The 15861-nt window shown below is 40.9% G+C and overlaps 1 protein-coding gene across 10 annotated transcripts in view; it reads left to right on the top strand.

Annotated features, from left to right (window-relative positions):
- Positions 1-15861, top strand: part of ATXN1 (ataxin 1) — a 215453-nt gene that overhangs the window by 19269 nt on the left and 180323 nt on the right. For 9 of the 10 annotated variants that reach the window (XM_059471813.1, XM_059471840.1, XM_059471850.1 and 6 more), the window contains one exon: positions 9708-9798. The exons of the other annotated variant lie outside the window; for it this stretch is intronic. The gene's annotated coding sequence lies outside the window, so the exon portion shown is untranslated. The remainder of the gene's footprint in view (positions 1-9707; positions 9799-15861) is intronic. 10 annotated transcript variants of the gene reach the window in all.

The raw sequence follows: 15861 nt of genomic DNA, 5'->3' as shown, positions 1-15861 counted from the left end.
AATACCCCTGGTATTTTTTCAAGAGCGTTTGTGACAGGCTCCTTGTTTTGGTACACCAGATTTTGCTGTTTATTACTAAATTTATAATTCTCAATGCACTGTAAACAAAGCGAAGAAGAATTGCAGGACACATATTCAGAAGCTGTTGTTCACGCCTAATTGTTGTATTTCTAGCCCTGATTATTTGAGATCATGACATACTACATGAAAAATCTGGTAGCCCTTGATTTCCTGAAACAAAACCAAAGCTTCCTTTTCTAGCCCTGCAAAAGTACATTGTATCTAAGCAGGTAAACTGGAATTCAGCCTAGGATAGTAGGATGCTGTTGATTTGTGTGAAAAATAATGGTTCTGTTAGTTGTCTGCAGGTCTCCAGAGGAGACAGAGCGCCTTGTATCACTCAAAACCAATTAATTTTGGCTGGCTGGAGAGAAATATGGACAGCATCCGACAGCCATCTCCAAGTACAAAGATTATAATGGAAATGTTGATGACCAGTCAGTATTGATATATTAGGAAGTATTTATATAACTCAGTGTTGTTGACTACTGCAGAAATGTTGTCTTAGGCCCTGTTCCCACTGGCATTCCTCCTGTTGACTTTTGGAGTGTTAGGATCAGACCCCTTTGGCTCAAATTTGGAGTGAATTAAGACTGAAAGAAGCATGCATGTTCTGCAATCACCCTTCACTTTTGGAGGGGAGAATGGAGGAAATAACTGACTTGTGCAATGGTACCAAAGTTCTTTATGGCATCATCAAGCCATACACTGAAAATAAAGCTTTCCTTAAGGTATTTGAGATATTTCATTTTGATCTATAGCCTAAAGTGTTCCCTGTTAATGGAAGACTCAATGTGGTTTTTATGCTTTCCTTGTGAAGCTGTTCTTTGACAAGGAGAAAAATGTGTCTAATTAGCATCACCTTTCTGTATGTGGATTATTATGCATTCATTATTTTAAGTTGGTGCTATTATATGAAAGTTTCTCCATAACTTTGGCAACGTGGTAGAAAGGAGTGACAGTTCAGTGCATTCTCAGCTGTGCAGCTCTAAAATATGTTGCTTTTGAAGACACCTACATGTTACAGTAAAAATACCCCTTACAGCCAAAGGTGCGTGACCACAGTCTAGGTAATCACAAAAGAAAGAGATTCAACTAAGTACTGAAACAGGAAAAAAAAAAGAGTAAATTTTTTTTTTAAGAGCAGTATAGAAATTATGAAAGACACAATTACTTTTCTATGAATATTAAAAAAAAGCCCCCCAAACCCCACAAAGCTCAAGGGTTCACTATATGTAAAAGTCACTATCAGTTAAGGAATATATATCTGAATATTGAATGTATGCTAAATACTATACATTTGATTGACATTCAGGGCTCAGTTGTACTCCAGAAAAAGAACAGATGTGTAGCTTTGCTAGAAACAACAAAAGACAATTTGGGGAAATGCAGAAGTACTGCTGGAAAAGCTGAATGCTACATTTCTAAGTAAAATGCCATGTGACTAATATAAGTGCTCTTCTGTCCCAGATAGGGCTGCTGAAATTTTAAGCAGATAGCAAAAATTTACTGTTTCATATTTCATAGATAATAGTTGTTCTGAATGCTTTAAATAATACAGGAAATGTAGTGTGACAAACTTGACATTTGAATATTAATATTGATACTGAAACAGTTCACCACAAAGAATGCCAGGGCTGCAGGAGGAAGGATAGCATTTTGATCAGATAAAGACACAAAAATTATAAAGCCCTTCATATACATTGAAAAAAAGGCCTTGTGAAAACTGTGACAAAATTACCTTTCAAGATTAGACATTTTATATCCTGTTTTGGTAATATCTCTGCAGGGAAAGTTGGAAGCAAAGAGATATCTTTGCCATTTCTGTCTTCCCCCTTTCTCCCCCACTTGCAGTTTGATGAAGGCTATTTGAAATAAGGTTAAGAGTCCGGGGCTATGAAGTGTTTTAGGTTCACTTGTACAAATACATGAGTGGATGTGGGCTCAAAAAAAGACACATGGGCATGTATACTCTTTGGTGACTAGTCTCAAACTTGCTTGAGATGCACTGTAAGTTATCCTCTGTAGAGTTGAGATTTGGCAACAGGTTTCTTTATTAAAGAGAGGCTTTTCTTTTCTAAACATAAAATAGTGCTGACATGACAGTCCCTTTTTCCTAAACAGGCAAGATTGCTCTCCCACATCTGTGTGCACATGAGTGTGTGCACAATCCTTTAGTATAAATCTGTTATGGCTTGCTTGATTTATGTAGCTATGTGTGGTGAGACCAGGAGAACACAGCCCTTCAGGTATGAGTAAGTTTCAGCCCACCTACGTGATGGAGCCCAAGGACTGTGTCCTCTTTCTGTTCACAATATCTCTCAAAGAGGATACAAAATAAAGATGTAGACTGGTGAAAAGTTGATGATTGCAAGCAGAGGAGGCCAGCCCAAGCCAAGCCCATGGAAGGAGCAGGAATGTTTCTGTTCTGTCGCTCTCTGCAGTGCAGTGCTGGTGTGGATGTGCCCCACTTGATAAATCTCTTAGTGGCTTTTGGCAGTTGTTGTCATAGAGATGATTTGGTAAGTCACTTAGCTGGTTGTGGTACTGATAGGTACATTGCTTTCCAAAATTCCTTGCAAGTAGAGTATGTAGAGTATCTTTTTGGCTTTGTATGGGTAGTATAGGTTGCACCAGTTTGATTTTAGCTGTTTAGCTATATGCAAACTAGTTAAAGGCGTTTTATTTTTTGGGTCAGGAAGGAAAAGTTTGCCAGCCTCCCTTCTGAAAATGTTTTGGTAGCTGTGACCACTTTTTCCCTTCAAAAATATATCTTGTGCTTTCAGACTCTCTCATTTTCAGATGTGATTAATGGTAATTTTTATCTTTAGAATGAAAATGGAATTTTTAGCATACTTTTGCACTGTATAGTGCTTCTTTCTGCACAAACTGCTTACCAGACAAATTAAAAAGATGGGTATGTATTTAAAACCCAACCAACCCAAAGCAAAGTACATTTTACCTTCTGAAATATTTATATAATTGTAGTTGTAGGTGCTGCAACATATTTATGTGGAAGTGGCATCATTCTGCTTTGCCAAGCTTAAGCAGGTCCCTTTAGCTGTGTGTTGCCACTGTAGGCAGGAGGAAATGTTGGGTATTTCACTGGAATGATGGCAAAGCCTTTGTGTCTCAGTGTGGGTAACCCACATGGGAACAACCCCTCTTAGGTACCTTCTGCAGGGGGCTGTTGCCTGTTGGGGAATCACAGATCCCTGGCAGTTGCTGGTATTCCTGTAAAAAGGGTGTAACAGCAGCACTTGTATTAAGAAATGCAAATCCCCTGCTGCCATGTACAAAGCAGGCAGACTCCTGACCCCTTGGTGATGCCAATGGCATTTGAGCGTGCCCTGTGAATTGTTAAACTCGTTAGGCACAATCTCATTTTCACAAAGGAGACCTGGACTAAGACAGTAATGCATTGGAGGTCTTACTCTCCAGGGCTGTGCAGTTGTAAGGTGATTCACAGCATGTACAGAGGGAATGGAAAATGTTATCTTGGAAGCATTCCAGTGTGTTAATTTTGAAGTCATTTTGCTCAGGCACAAACGCTGGTGATTGTATGGCTGCCTCTAGAGCTACAGAATGGAAGTGAACCTCCTATACCTTAGGTTAGGCTGTAACTAGTAAATGACATTTTATTCTGTGGCCAGCTATTCACCTGACTATTCTGACCTCTGTTCCAAATAGAAATCAAGAAAATAAAATACTTCTGAGACTTTGGCCTGTTACAATATGGGTTGCTGCTGCAGATGATTATATAGATCTATTTTACTGCCAGTTCCCTATGCCAAAATTTAGAAAAGTGTCTTAATTTTAACTGCCCAGAAACACAGCCCAAAATGGGAGTAATCATACTGAAACAAATTACTTTTTTTACATCCTGTATTTGCTCTATTTCTTCCACTGTTTCTCAAACTACTACTGCCAGTGGTACAATAATAGGTTAAACTAACTTTAAAAAAAATAATTATAGTATAGTTGCTCAAAGGAACATAGAAGTAAATCGTTAAGACAACATTTATCTTCTGATTTAGTGTCTGAACCTGCTTCCTTGATATTAGTGCAAATTAATGAAATTAGGATCATACCTTTAAAGAAATAGGAACAAAAAAAAAAACCAAAAAGGAACTCCAGCAATTGTATATTTTAGCTCACCAACATAAAAATGTGACTGAAAAATTGTGACATAAGCCTAAGCATCAGCTAATTGTTATGGTGAATGGAATAATCTTCCATGGAGCTGTGAGTGACCAACGTGTTATAGTGCATGGGGGCCCTATTAATGCACAGAGTATTGACAGAGCATATGGTAACTACTCCAAAACATGCCATATATAACATGCCTTTTGTACTGTTGTGTAAACTGCATTCTAATGTGTAGCTGAGGATATAGGTAGTCTTAAAAAAAACATTTTGTGCTGTAGCATTTGCTAGCAATATGGTATATGGCCAGGATGTACAGTAGATATTCAAATTCAGTATGCTGCAGAATTTGTGAATTTGCATGTGAAAATACTTGTCATTTCTGGAAATATCCTGAAGTGTAACTGTCCACAACCTTCCTCTTCTAAATTATTATTAAATACTTGTTTTCAAAGCCGAATCTTTAGCCATTTGGAGTATGAATTTCATAGCTAGTGATTTTAAAATCTTATAGTCAGGACTGTGACCCAGAATTTTTTTTTACCATTTTTGCTGTCCTTTTGATTAATATGTGTGAAGTACCAAAGCTTGTGTACCTCAATGCTGTTCATTACCCTGCCTTTTGGAAAAATTGAGGAAGAGCTAGGAAGAGACACGGGCAGGACCAGAGAGCCTTATGCAGTTCAATCCAGAGATCATTTCTCCTGGTATCACTTGGCTGAGGAGAGATAATTGCTCATGCCTCTGGTCAGAACTGTGTAGTAACATGTGAACCCTTGGGAGTAGGGTGTTCAAACCTGGGAGATGTCCTTCCTGGGGGGACATTTTGGAGCCTCCAGGAGTGGATCATGGGAATGCTGGGGCTCTTTCAGCTCAAACTGTGAAAGCTGGGGCCTCACCTGCCTGTGTGCTGTTCAGAGATGGGGAGCTGCCTGCACGCAGGTAACCAGATTTTAATTTTTCATCTTGCCCCTGCAGCAGCTGCTCCTCGTGGGTTTTTTTTCCTGCTGCTCTGTGCTGTGCAGGGTCAGGTTTACCCTGAGAACATATGCTTGTGGGTGCTCCATGCCAGTGCTGCAGCTGAGGTATGGGATCAGAAGAAGAATGAGGAATGTGGTGGCTGCCTGTGAACCTGCTCACCTTCTGCACACTTTCAGGAGACCTATAAAATAAGGCAACTAATTGCTAAGGCTGGAGTTTGTTTAAATACAACTCAATTGTTGCATAATGTCTATTACCGAAATTTTTCTATCCTTTTGGAATGTTGCCCCTCAGGGATAACTGGATACAAGTGTTGCACTGCGTGTGCATAAAGGCAGGAATATTCCTACAGGCTGCTGCAGCCCTCGCTGGAGGTTGTGAGTGGCAGTGTTTGTTTGCAGCGTAATGGTGGGTTTTAGTTTGTACTCTGTGGTGGCAGCAGTGACCAGTGACTGTGGTCTGTGAACCTGTTGGCTTGGAGCCTGCCTCTGAGGAGCAGGGACTCAGGAAAGCAAAGCTGGCTGTCAGCTGGTGCAGTTGTTCTATGGTAGGCTTTGCTTTTATCGGGAAAACCTTGCAAGTGGGAGAAGATTGAAAGCTTGCTTGGCCTTTCTGCAGGTGAAGAGAGGTCATAAAAGTTATTTTTTTGGGATGCCAATTGTTTTTTAGAATTCTAATTATACTGTTTCATTTTAATGTAACTTTCCCTGGTTTTTCCCCTGTCCATTTTGAGTCAAGTAGCACTTCTGTCTTTCTGTTTAACAATATGTGCAGTTGTTGCTACCCAAAATTCTTTATTGATCTAATAAAGTAGTTAAATGAGGTGACTTTGAAAATATAATAGGATAGCTAAGTGAATCTATATAAAAAGTCATGTTTAACAGAGAGCATATTTGACAAAGTTAGCCAACATTCTGTGAGCAGTGTTATAGTTATGGCTGTTTTCAGACAACTTGAAAGCCTTCTGGAGAACTCATCCTCTGGAGTAAAATGTTTTCTGCTTGTTTCTCTTATGAAAGGGAATAAAGTGTTACTGTTGTCAGAATCCATTCATTTCTCATACCTTGTAGTAAATGATAACACTCCCTTTCCTGTTTTTGAGATACTGAAACATGGAAGTGAAAAATGCCTCATTTAATTATTTAGATATAGGCAAATAATAATGTTTTCCCCTTTTCTTGCACTATTTCTGACTGCTCTTTAAAAATTCCACTGCACCCCTGGTAGGTGAAATGGTGTGGGCCTGAAACAAGAGAAACCATTCCTAAAAGTTCAGCCTGGCTCATATCTGAATGTGCTGCCTCTCATGCTTCACTGCGAATGCACATCAACCCACTGGTGTGATAACATGGAATGAGCTGCAGTCACCCAAACCTTTGCTTCATCTTGAGCAGTCAGGCTGGCAGGAGTGGAAAATGCTCCTCAGCAGCAGGTTTGATGCTTAGGAAAACTGATTTAGGAGTAAATTCTTGCTCCGATGGCGACAGCCTTGCTCCTGCTGTGTGCCATTGGTGACAGAGGAGGAGCAGCAGGCCATGCGGGGTTGGGTACCCCTGGCATGGGCCCTGCCCACACGCGGTTGCAGGGAGGGGCTTGATGGGGGGGTAGAGCTCTTCCTGCTGGGACTCATGGCACCTTGCTGGAGTTCAGCTGAACAGTGTAATTAGTATCATTCTTGCTCCCAGTCAGCTGTAATCGGTACCAGGGAGGCGCTTCTCTTTGCATAACCTATTAGAAAAGCTATTTTACTTTCCTACATGTATGCCTTATATGGAAGAACAGGCAGCATGGTGATTTGACTGGCAACTGTGAAATCTGCATCAAAATGCTCGTACCAATCATCCTTTAGGCCAGTGAGGGGAAAGTACTGCTGGGTGTGCAGGGTGCTCATACCTGAGCTGGGGGCAAATGCCTACTCTGGTCCCCACTGGTGTCAAGGGAGTTAGTGGCTGAACTAGGGAAGCTGATCTGGGCAATCTTCCAGCCTGAAGGATGTGAGGCAAAAACGGATGGGAGGAACTGTAAGTGATACGAGGGAAGCAGTAGGCTAGGAGAAGAAGGGTCCAATAAAATCAAGTAATAAAATACATCCATAAAACTGCAGGACCTGAAGTTTGAAACAGTAGCTCTATGCTTACATGCTTGGCACAACTTTCATTTCTAATTTGTCTGCTTCCTTCAGGCTTCCTCTTGCCAGAGAGGTGGTCTGTACGCTCACTGTCTGCAGCTGGAGAGTCCCTGCTCTGCTCATGCCAGTGGTGATAGAGGACCACAGGGAGATAAGAGTTCTCCCTGTAGCAGTCATTGCTCTTGGGTGGGTGTGCTTGGCTGGTTTTCCAGATCATAGACTTCAGGCAGTAAGGCATTAGAAATATTATAGTCTATTAAATGTACTGTGGAGCGTTTGGCTGCACTAACTGCTCCTTTTAATAGAGCTCAGATCTGACATTTTTGGGACTGAGAGGGTTTGGATGTAAACTTTGTTAAATTGGTTTTGAAAAAGGAAGTTCTTTCATGCTTTGAAGGGAAAAAAATATGAAGACAGAACTGCAAGTCTCTTCCTTAAATCAAAGTTTTCTGCCTGAAATGGGAACAGCTCAGCAGAACAGTTTAAGTAAACATGGCCATAACTGCTTATCTGAGACATTGGCATCCTCTCTTCTTACTGTGTTACTTTTTTGTGGTATCCTGGCGTCTCTCAGTCACTGATGTGTTTGTTCTCACAGCACCTCCTTTGTAGGCATATGCTTTTGTGTCCATTTGATAGTTGCTACCAAGATTTGAGGCATTATCTGAAGACCTTGCTCCAGGAGTGTACCTTTTCTACACCTCTGCAGATGAGATTTTGGAACTGCTGTCTGGACAGTCCTTCCTGCCTCCAGCTCTGAATTTCTCTCTGTCTCTGTTGTGGCTTCTTTATTTATTAAGCAGGGGAAAAAACAGAGGCAACTGTTTCTGAGTCATCCCAAGTCAGTGTTCAGCCCAGGACAGGACAAAATCTAGGCCAGTGACAGCTGGTGTACAGTTGTAGCCTGTGTGGGGGGTCAGTATAAACTGGGAGATTTGCTGAAAATCACGTTATGTATGTGAGAGTGCAAGGAATTAGGTACCATACTTTAAAGCTGGTGCCTGAGAATGGGATCATGATTCTTCTCCTAGGTAGGAAAAATGCACCATATTGTGAGAATGACTTATTGATACTTAACATTACAGCTTGGATGAGTTTTGCCTGTGTATGTTAAAATAATGTAGACCTACAGTGTGTCTTTTATCCTGGAGGCATTGCCACCTGCAAATAACTTCTTTGCACTCCGAGTTTTTCCACTGTACCATTGCTTGAAACTTCATTATTGAAATTAATTTTCAAGTTAATGCTTTGCTCTTAAGACCAGTCTCTAAAGAAAGAAATTTGTTTTTATTTGTACATGAACAACAAGAAGAATGTTTTAGTTATAGAATGTAGGATTGTAATTTATTTGATAGGTCTATAAAGTAAGAAATTCAGTGATGTTTCATAGAGCACTTCTGTGTGTTCTATAACATCTTCTTCAAAGTAATGGAAGAATAAGAAATGAGAAGTGAGAGATGCTTTGTGTTTTTTCATGGGAATGAATGTGTCTGTACATTTTTGAGGCTCTAGTAGAAGTTCTTCCTCATTTTGGTTATGTTACAAGGAATAAAATCAATTATAAGGAAAAAGAGAAAAAGAAAACTGTGCCTCTTGCTTACTTTTGTTGTGATTCCAACAACAGTGCATCAGGTCATGGGAAGTGATCTCAGCCATATTTTTAGTTACAGTTTGAAAAATTATGTTTTGTCATGAAATAGTGCCCAGAATTTTAAAGCTAGTACACATGCAGATGTAAGTATATTGCACTGCCAATGCCAATCTAGTACATAAAGAGCTTCACAACCGTTTGGATCTGCTCTTCTTTCATAATGGGCTGCAACTTGTTTACTAATGCTTGAAAGCATGTACACATCAAATAAATCTCTGGTATTTGGGCCATAGTGTACCAGCATTATGCAAAGGGAAGATTAACCACACACGTATTAAGCTACGATCCACTTCACTCTTGATTCCTCACCATAGTAAATCAACCAAACCATCAAAGAACAGAATTAATGGAAGGGTTCCTCAGACAATAGATTTATTTCCATGTTTATTTGTATTATTGTTAAGAAAAGGGAAATCAGCAGAGCAAATCTGCCTGGAGGCTCAGGACGTTATAAATTAATCAAAAGACATGAAGTGAACTTTTGGGTGTGGAAAACCAGCACCAGATGCAAATGCTACATAGCTGTATCATACGGTGTGTACGGTGTTGCTGCAACAACTGAGAGCAGCACTCCTGCTTTGACTGCTGCTGCTCTCAATAGATAGCCTTTGGCAAGCAGTGTATTGGCAAATCTGACACAGAGTGAATTTGCAACATTGACTCAAAAGACTTTCCTTACATGAAGCATCTTTAATGCATATCATTTTAGTTATTTCCTGTTTTTACTCTGCTCTCTTTCAGTGAAAAGGTCACGAGAAGCAGTAGCTGAATTTTTCTGAAGTGCTTTACAGCAGAGAAAGTGGGGAAACCTCTTAAAGTGGTGTCTTATTCCGTAAGTTAAACCTTTTATTCTTCAGTTAATTAATTAATTTATCTTCTTTTAATTTTTTAAATCCTATGTATCAGAATAATTGTAGTCACTTAAGAAGCTGTCCCCAGGCAGTGAAACTCCTCATCCCCACCTTGGCTTTCCCCCTCCCCCAGAAGTAGTCTTTGCCAAATGAAACCTGTCAGCCCACTTTGGCAGATACAGAAGTGTGTAGCTGACTCAGTCCCTGCCACAAGGTGACTGTCCCTCTGCCCCAGCTGGGGCTGGTCTTTGCATTCCTGCTCAGAGATGTGCCCTATTGAGTGTGCGTCTTTTTCTTTGGCACTTGCCCCACAGTGCCCCACCTTTTCTTTGTGCATCCAACTGTAGTAATAGGAGGTTTTTCAGAGACCAAAATGGGAACTTTTTGGCTTTTCCCCTACAGCAATAGCATAGGTATATTTGATGTTGCTACCACTATCACTACAAGAAATAAAAGAGAGAAGACTGTATTAATTTTACAGTAACAGATATAGAGATGTTCTTTAATGTAACTAGAGGTTCAGTAGTGCTGCTGCCTTACATTGATTCCAATAGAAGGTCAGAGATGTTAAAAAGTGTAGTGCTCAATATTCAAATTTAATTTGTAATATCAGTTTAGGATGGCTTATAAGTTTAGCTAGCCTTAAGGGTGCTAAGTACTTCCAGCTGAGGCCAGAAGGAATTTCAGCTGGTCAGCAGTTCCTGTGATTTGGCCTGATACTACTTACTATCATTTTCTTGCACACCTGATACTTCTGCATTTTTTTTGCAGGTATGAGTTTCTTTGCTCACATCGCTTTATGCCTCATTTGCTAACTCTTCTGTTCTGGAAAATTGGCAGGATAACAGCATGCAACTCCCTCATCCTTTTGTGTTAGGGCTAATCCTCAGGTTTCTTTCTGATGTGTCTCCAGAAATATGTATTCAGCTGAGGCTGAATGCTGGTTTGATTTGTAATACTAAAATGTGAACAGTGCAGATCACTTTCTGTCTCTTAAAAAAAAAAATCACAGGAGAGGTGTATATGAAGAGTGTCAAGAGTTTTAAACTCAGTCACATAAAATATGTTTCTAAAATACAGATGTACTTTGGCACATGCCAAAGTACTTTGCTGAATCTGGATGTTTGTCTTTGCTTTGTAAACTCGGAACTTTACAATTAACAATTAGATGACTGATTACTTAACAGGTTATGGTATTTTACTGCTCTGAATTGTGCTTTGGCATGACAGACAGATTTTTATTTTGATTTCAGATTATATGACTTGTTTTTACTTCTTTTTTTGCTTACCATATGATTTAATTAAAGTTTTGTTGCAGTGATTGACAGTTGTTTTATTTGATACCTGTTTATAGACGTTTATTCATTACTTTTTCAGTGTACTGATATTTGTCAGAAGAGAATGGTATTATTTCTTTTGTCAATGAAAATGAGGCTATAAATTACTGTAATTTTGGGATACATTTCTGGTATGAGCAAACAGTATTCCCTTGGTGAGTTTTCTACTGTGGAAAACTAGGTTATGCATAATATATTTTAGAAAAGACCTGTATTCCTCTGAAGAGGAATGGCATTGTGCAACTCCTAGAAACAGAGAAGAATCAAAATGTTTGTATAGTCTTATTCAAAGTATGGAAGCATCTGCAGTGTTGTTCTTCCTTGTTCACAGGGGGGACTGGAAATTACTGCTTCTGGATTCTGCTTGTGATAGATAAATAATTTTTTTTTTTAATCCCTCTTTTGTAGGACATGGGGTGAAGGGTTCAGCTTTCAGCACCTCGGTGCAGTCACCTGCCAGGTTCTTCCCAGAGCCGCCCTGTGCCTGCCACTGGTGCAGGTGTGTTGGGGTCCCAAGGTGGCGATACCCCCAGTCACCAAAGAGCAAACGAAGGTCACACAGATGTGTCACACAGATGTGTCACACAGATGTGTCACACAGATGTGTCACACAGATGTGTCACACAGATGTGTCACACAGATGTGTGACTTTGTATTTTACTGACAAGTTCAAAAGGATTTTGCAAAATTACGACGCGAGTAAGCTGTGGGAGTAGGGAGGATATGATGTATTCTTCCCTGCTAAAATCATTGTGTTAACACTCTTGGCACCACCACTGAACTCCACAGTAACTCGTGGTGTACATTTGAAAAAGGCACCGAGCAGCACACACTGTTTAATTCTGCCTTCTGTTACGCAACGGAGCGCGATTGCCTCAGTGAAGCACATCTGCATTGCGAGAGTAAACTCTCCTGGGAAGCGAGTGCATCTTCCACACAAGTAGGAGTGAGGCGTGGGCTGGGCATTGCTATTTTGGCAAGCAGAGGGAGCCAGTGTTGGAAAGCTGCCTCACCTTTCACTTTCCATGGAACTTACCCTTTCTCCCTGTTTCAGGCACCAACCACTGCCACTTGCTTCTCTTAGTGGTGGCATGGAGATGGGGATGTTTTCAGTGGCTGATTAAAAGCATTTATCAGGGTTTTGGGAACCATGGTCTTTGCTATCTGTCCGGTTTGTTTGTGATCCTTGAGCGGAATAGGCTGTTAGGAAGAAGAATGCACTTTGGAAAAACATCTGGAAGAGCTAAGAAAACATTTTGGTTTTACTAAAATAAGCAAAAGAAAACCACACCTGTGTGATAGTATCTTCTTTAACTGCTAAGTCGGCAGCAGTTGATGGAAGGCACAAAATTCCTGTAACTTTTATATTATGTTTCAGTTTGCTTCTTCCAAGTCTCTCTTTTGCTGGAAGCAAAGTGAAGCTCCTGCTGTCTCAGTTCTGCTGAAGTTCTTCCTGTCATCCTAAGCTTGGTTATCAACACTCATTTTTCTCCTATCAGCATGCATTACATTTTTATGGCAGTATTTAGCAAAGACTTTCCAACAGTGCCTATGACAGTGTAATTGGACCCCTCTGTCTGACTGAAATGACTCCCTCTTTAATGGGGGGCTCTGGCTGCTTTCTAACACAGCTTTCTTTGAGGCAGGCTGGAAGTCTAGTTAGCTGGTCTGTAATGTGGGTGCACAGCATTTCACCAGGCATTAGTCAAAGTAGTTATTCATGGTTTGCTGTTAAACTGTAAGAGTGGAGTGAGTGAGATTCCCCAGGGGTCTGTCCTGGCTTTGGTAATAAAATACTCACTGTTTTCATTATTGAAATGACTGATGGAGCAGAGAGAGCAGTTGTTAATTTTACATAGAATAAAAAGTGTGAAGGGGGGCTGCAGGCTCCTTGGAAGGCAGGATTAGAGTTTTGAGCTGCCCTAGCTAACAGGAGAAATAGTCTGGGAAAAAAACCCTGAAAAATAGCCAGGATACAAACATAGAAGTGCTGTAGAGAGATAGAAATATCCTGTTGCATGAGACAGGATGGGGCTGACTCAGTAGTGGTTCTTCAGAAGGTGGTCTGTGAGCTGGTGTTGGGCTGTGTTGGAGTAATTGTTTGGCCTGGTTTGGTTGAATAGGGTGGTAAAAAAATCACAGCTGGTTCCCAGACCAGCAGAGAAAACCTGTGTCATGTCCTTCTCTCCCTGGCACCTGGGCTGCCAGTGCTCTGCTGAGTGGGCAGCTTTTCTTTTGATCCCTCGCCTGCTTTGGTTCTGACCCTGGAGCTGGTGACCAAGCCTGTAGAGAAGTGTCCCAGCTCTGATCGTCCCAGGCCTGGTCCATGTGCACAGGACAGCGCATCTGAGGAGGGCTGCAGACCTGAGGCTGTTGGTGTCATACAAGGAACAAGGGTTCCCCATCCATGTTCCTCAGGAAAGCACTGTTTTAGGGTGTGTAAAGAAAAGGCATGAAATAACTCCTCCACTCCTTTCAGTGTTTGAAATGGCTTAACATCTAGTTTGGGGCACAATGCAGTCAAGAGCCAGCTGGGTGGTGTCCAGGAAGAAGGCAGGAAAAATGATGAAAGATTTGGAAAACATGACCTGGGAAAGAAGATGAAAGAATAGGGATTGTTTAGTCTACAGGGGACAAGGCCAGTAACAGACATGATAGTAGTGTTCAAGTATGTGGAAGGTTCCTGCAGGGAGGAGGGGAATAAACTGTACAGCCTGACTGCTTGGGGCTAGGGCTAAAAGAAATGGGCTCAATATGAAGGTGACAAGACTTAGGTAAACATTTAAGAAAGCTTTGAAATTATAAGGATATTTTGGTCCTGCAGTTATTTGCCTTTGAGGAAGCTGTGGAAGCATCATCACTGGAGGTTTTTATAAAACAGACGAACCTCCTACAGGAATATTTTGGGTATTGCTTTGGGAAAGGAGGTGGAATACATGCTTCTGAAGGTCGTTTCCCAGGAAATAATGAAGAAATCTTATTTATTTATTTTATTATGTGAACTTAGGTAATTAGGTAATCTAATAACCCAGCAAGTAACTCAAGAGATAGTGACAATTCATTATTGCAACATACCAGTGGTAAATAGACAGCTGATTTATGCACAAAACTCAGTGATGATGATGATACCCTTCTGCTCTCTATTCTAGTTTAAAAAAAAATCTGAGCAAGCTAATTTTACTGGAGCGTTTCAAAAGGCTGTTCCTGTAAATATCTTACTCTACACAGAAATAGAGGAAGCAATGTTAGTTGACTTTGCTTATTGAAGTATTGTGCAAACACTATCAGTACCTGTTATTGATTGTACGTAGCACGACCATGGTAAAACCAGCAGTACTTTATGAGGCACAGGAGCTGAACTGGAGCAAGATGTTGTGTTTTCAATCTTGATGTCTGTGCACTTTTATGCTTCTTTTATGTGGAGTAGGGAGGGACTGAGAAGAACTAAGCTTTAGTTACCTCATTGCTATCTATACACGATTTACTCTCCATTGTCTTGTTACATTAAGTGCCTCGAGAAATGCCTTGTGGTGTCCCGATGGATACTTTCCTCCCTTTTTTCTTCACTGGAGGATCCCTTCTATGACTTTGAAAGTTCCTGCAGGTCCCCTGAAGTCTTTCAACTCCATTTCTGCTATAGGACCAAAGTGTACTTTTCTTTTTGAAACACAGTTCTTGTCACTGTGCATGACAGGGAAGAGGAGGTCTCGTGTTGCTATGATGCATGAGAATGAGCTGGGCGATGGAGTTGCTACAGGACACCCTTAGGAGAGTTTCCTGAGTTGGGAGGGCCAGTTTGCCTCCATGCGAGGGCAGCCAGGCTCCTTGTGTCCTGCTCAGTGCAGCCTCTGGTGTGACAATCCTGAAGGATGTTCTGTCACCCTCATCCTGGGCCTAGGAGCAGTGGCAGAGGACGGTGCAGAGTCACCATGTGCCTGGCATGGATTTAGCAAGGCTTATCAGAATCCTGGCAGTATCCACACTAACTCTGGGCAGTCAGATATCACTGTGTGTTCCTGTCCCTGGCCCTGCAGCTCTGGCCTCACAGTGCTGTGCCTACACCAAGGGACCTGCTGCTGAGCCACTCCTGGTGCTCCTGCACCTGGGAAAGTTGCCCTGAGCACCCAAGAATTGCTGCTCATTACCTCTTTGCAAGAGCTTCCTCTTCCTAGTCTGCTGCTATGCAGGTCTGTGTCCTGATCGAGTGTGATAACAAAATGAGGACACGTATTCACACGTGCACATATGTGCATATATTTTAGTCTCTTGCCTTTTAAAATATGGAATAGCAGTGTGCACATTTCTCTGTCCCAGTGTATCTGCTTTGCCTCACAAAACTAATATTCCTCATGATCCTGAGTGTCCCATCGCATAAGAAATAAATCAGTACTGCTTTTGCTATGGAGTTTCTTTGGGGGATTTAAACTGCTGATTTAAATTGTGACTAAAATCAGCAATCAGATGAACTTTACAGAAATCACCAGCTTCTAAATCTTGCTTTGCATTTACTCTTTTTAGTTATAGCCCTTAAAGAAGAGAATGCATTCAGTACTTGAAATAATTTCATATATCTTTTTTTAAACTTGTACTACATTGTATTTCTACAGATGTTCTACCACTAGTCTGCTCCAACATAGATTTCTGTGAGCCTTTAATTTTTCTATTTTTTTTAAATCAATGGTGTGCTTTCTGTTCACTGTTGACTAG

Source organism: Ammospiza nelsoni, chromosome 1 (genome assembly GCF_027579445.1).
Source record: "Ammospiza nelsoni isolate bAmmNel1 chromosome 1, bAmmNel1.pri, whole genome shotgun sequence".
NCBI classification, from domain to species: Eukaryota; Metazoa; Chordata; class Aves; order Passeriformes; family Passerellidae; genus Ammospiza; species Ammospiza nelsoni.
This window is presented reverse-complemented; position numbering and strand designations above follow the sequence as displayed.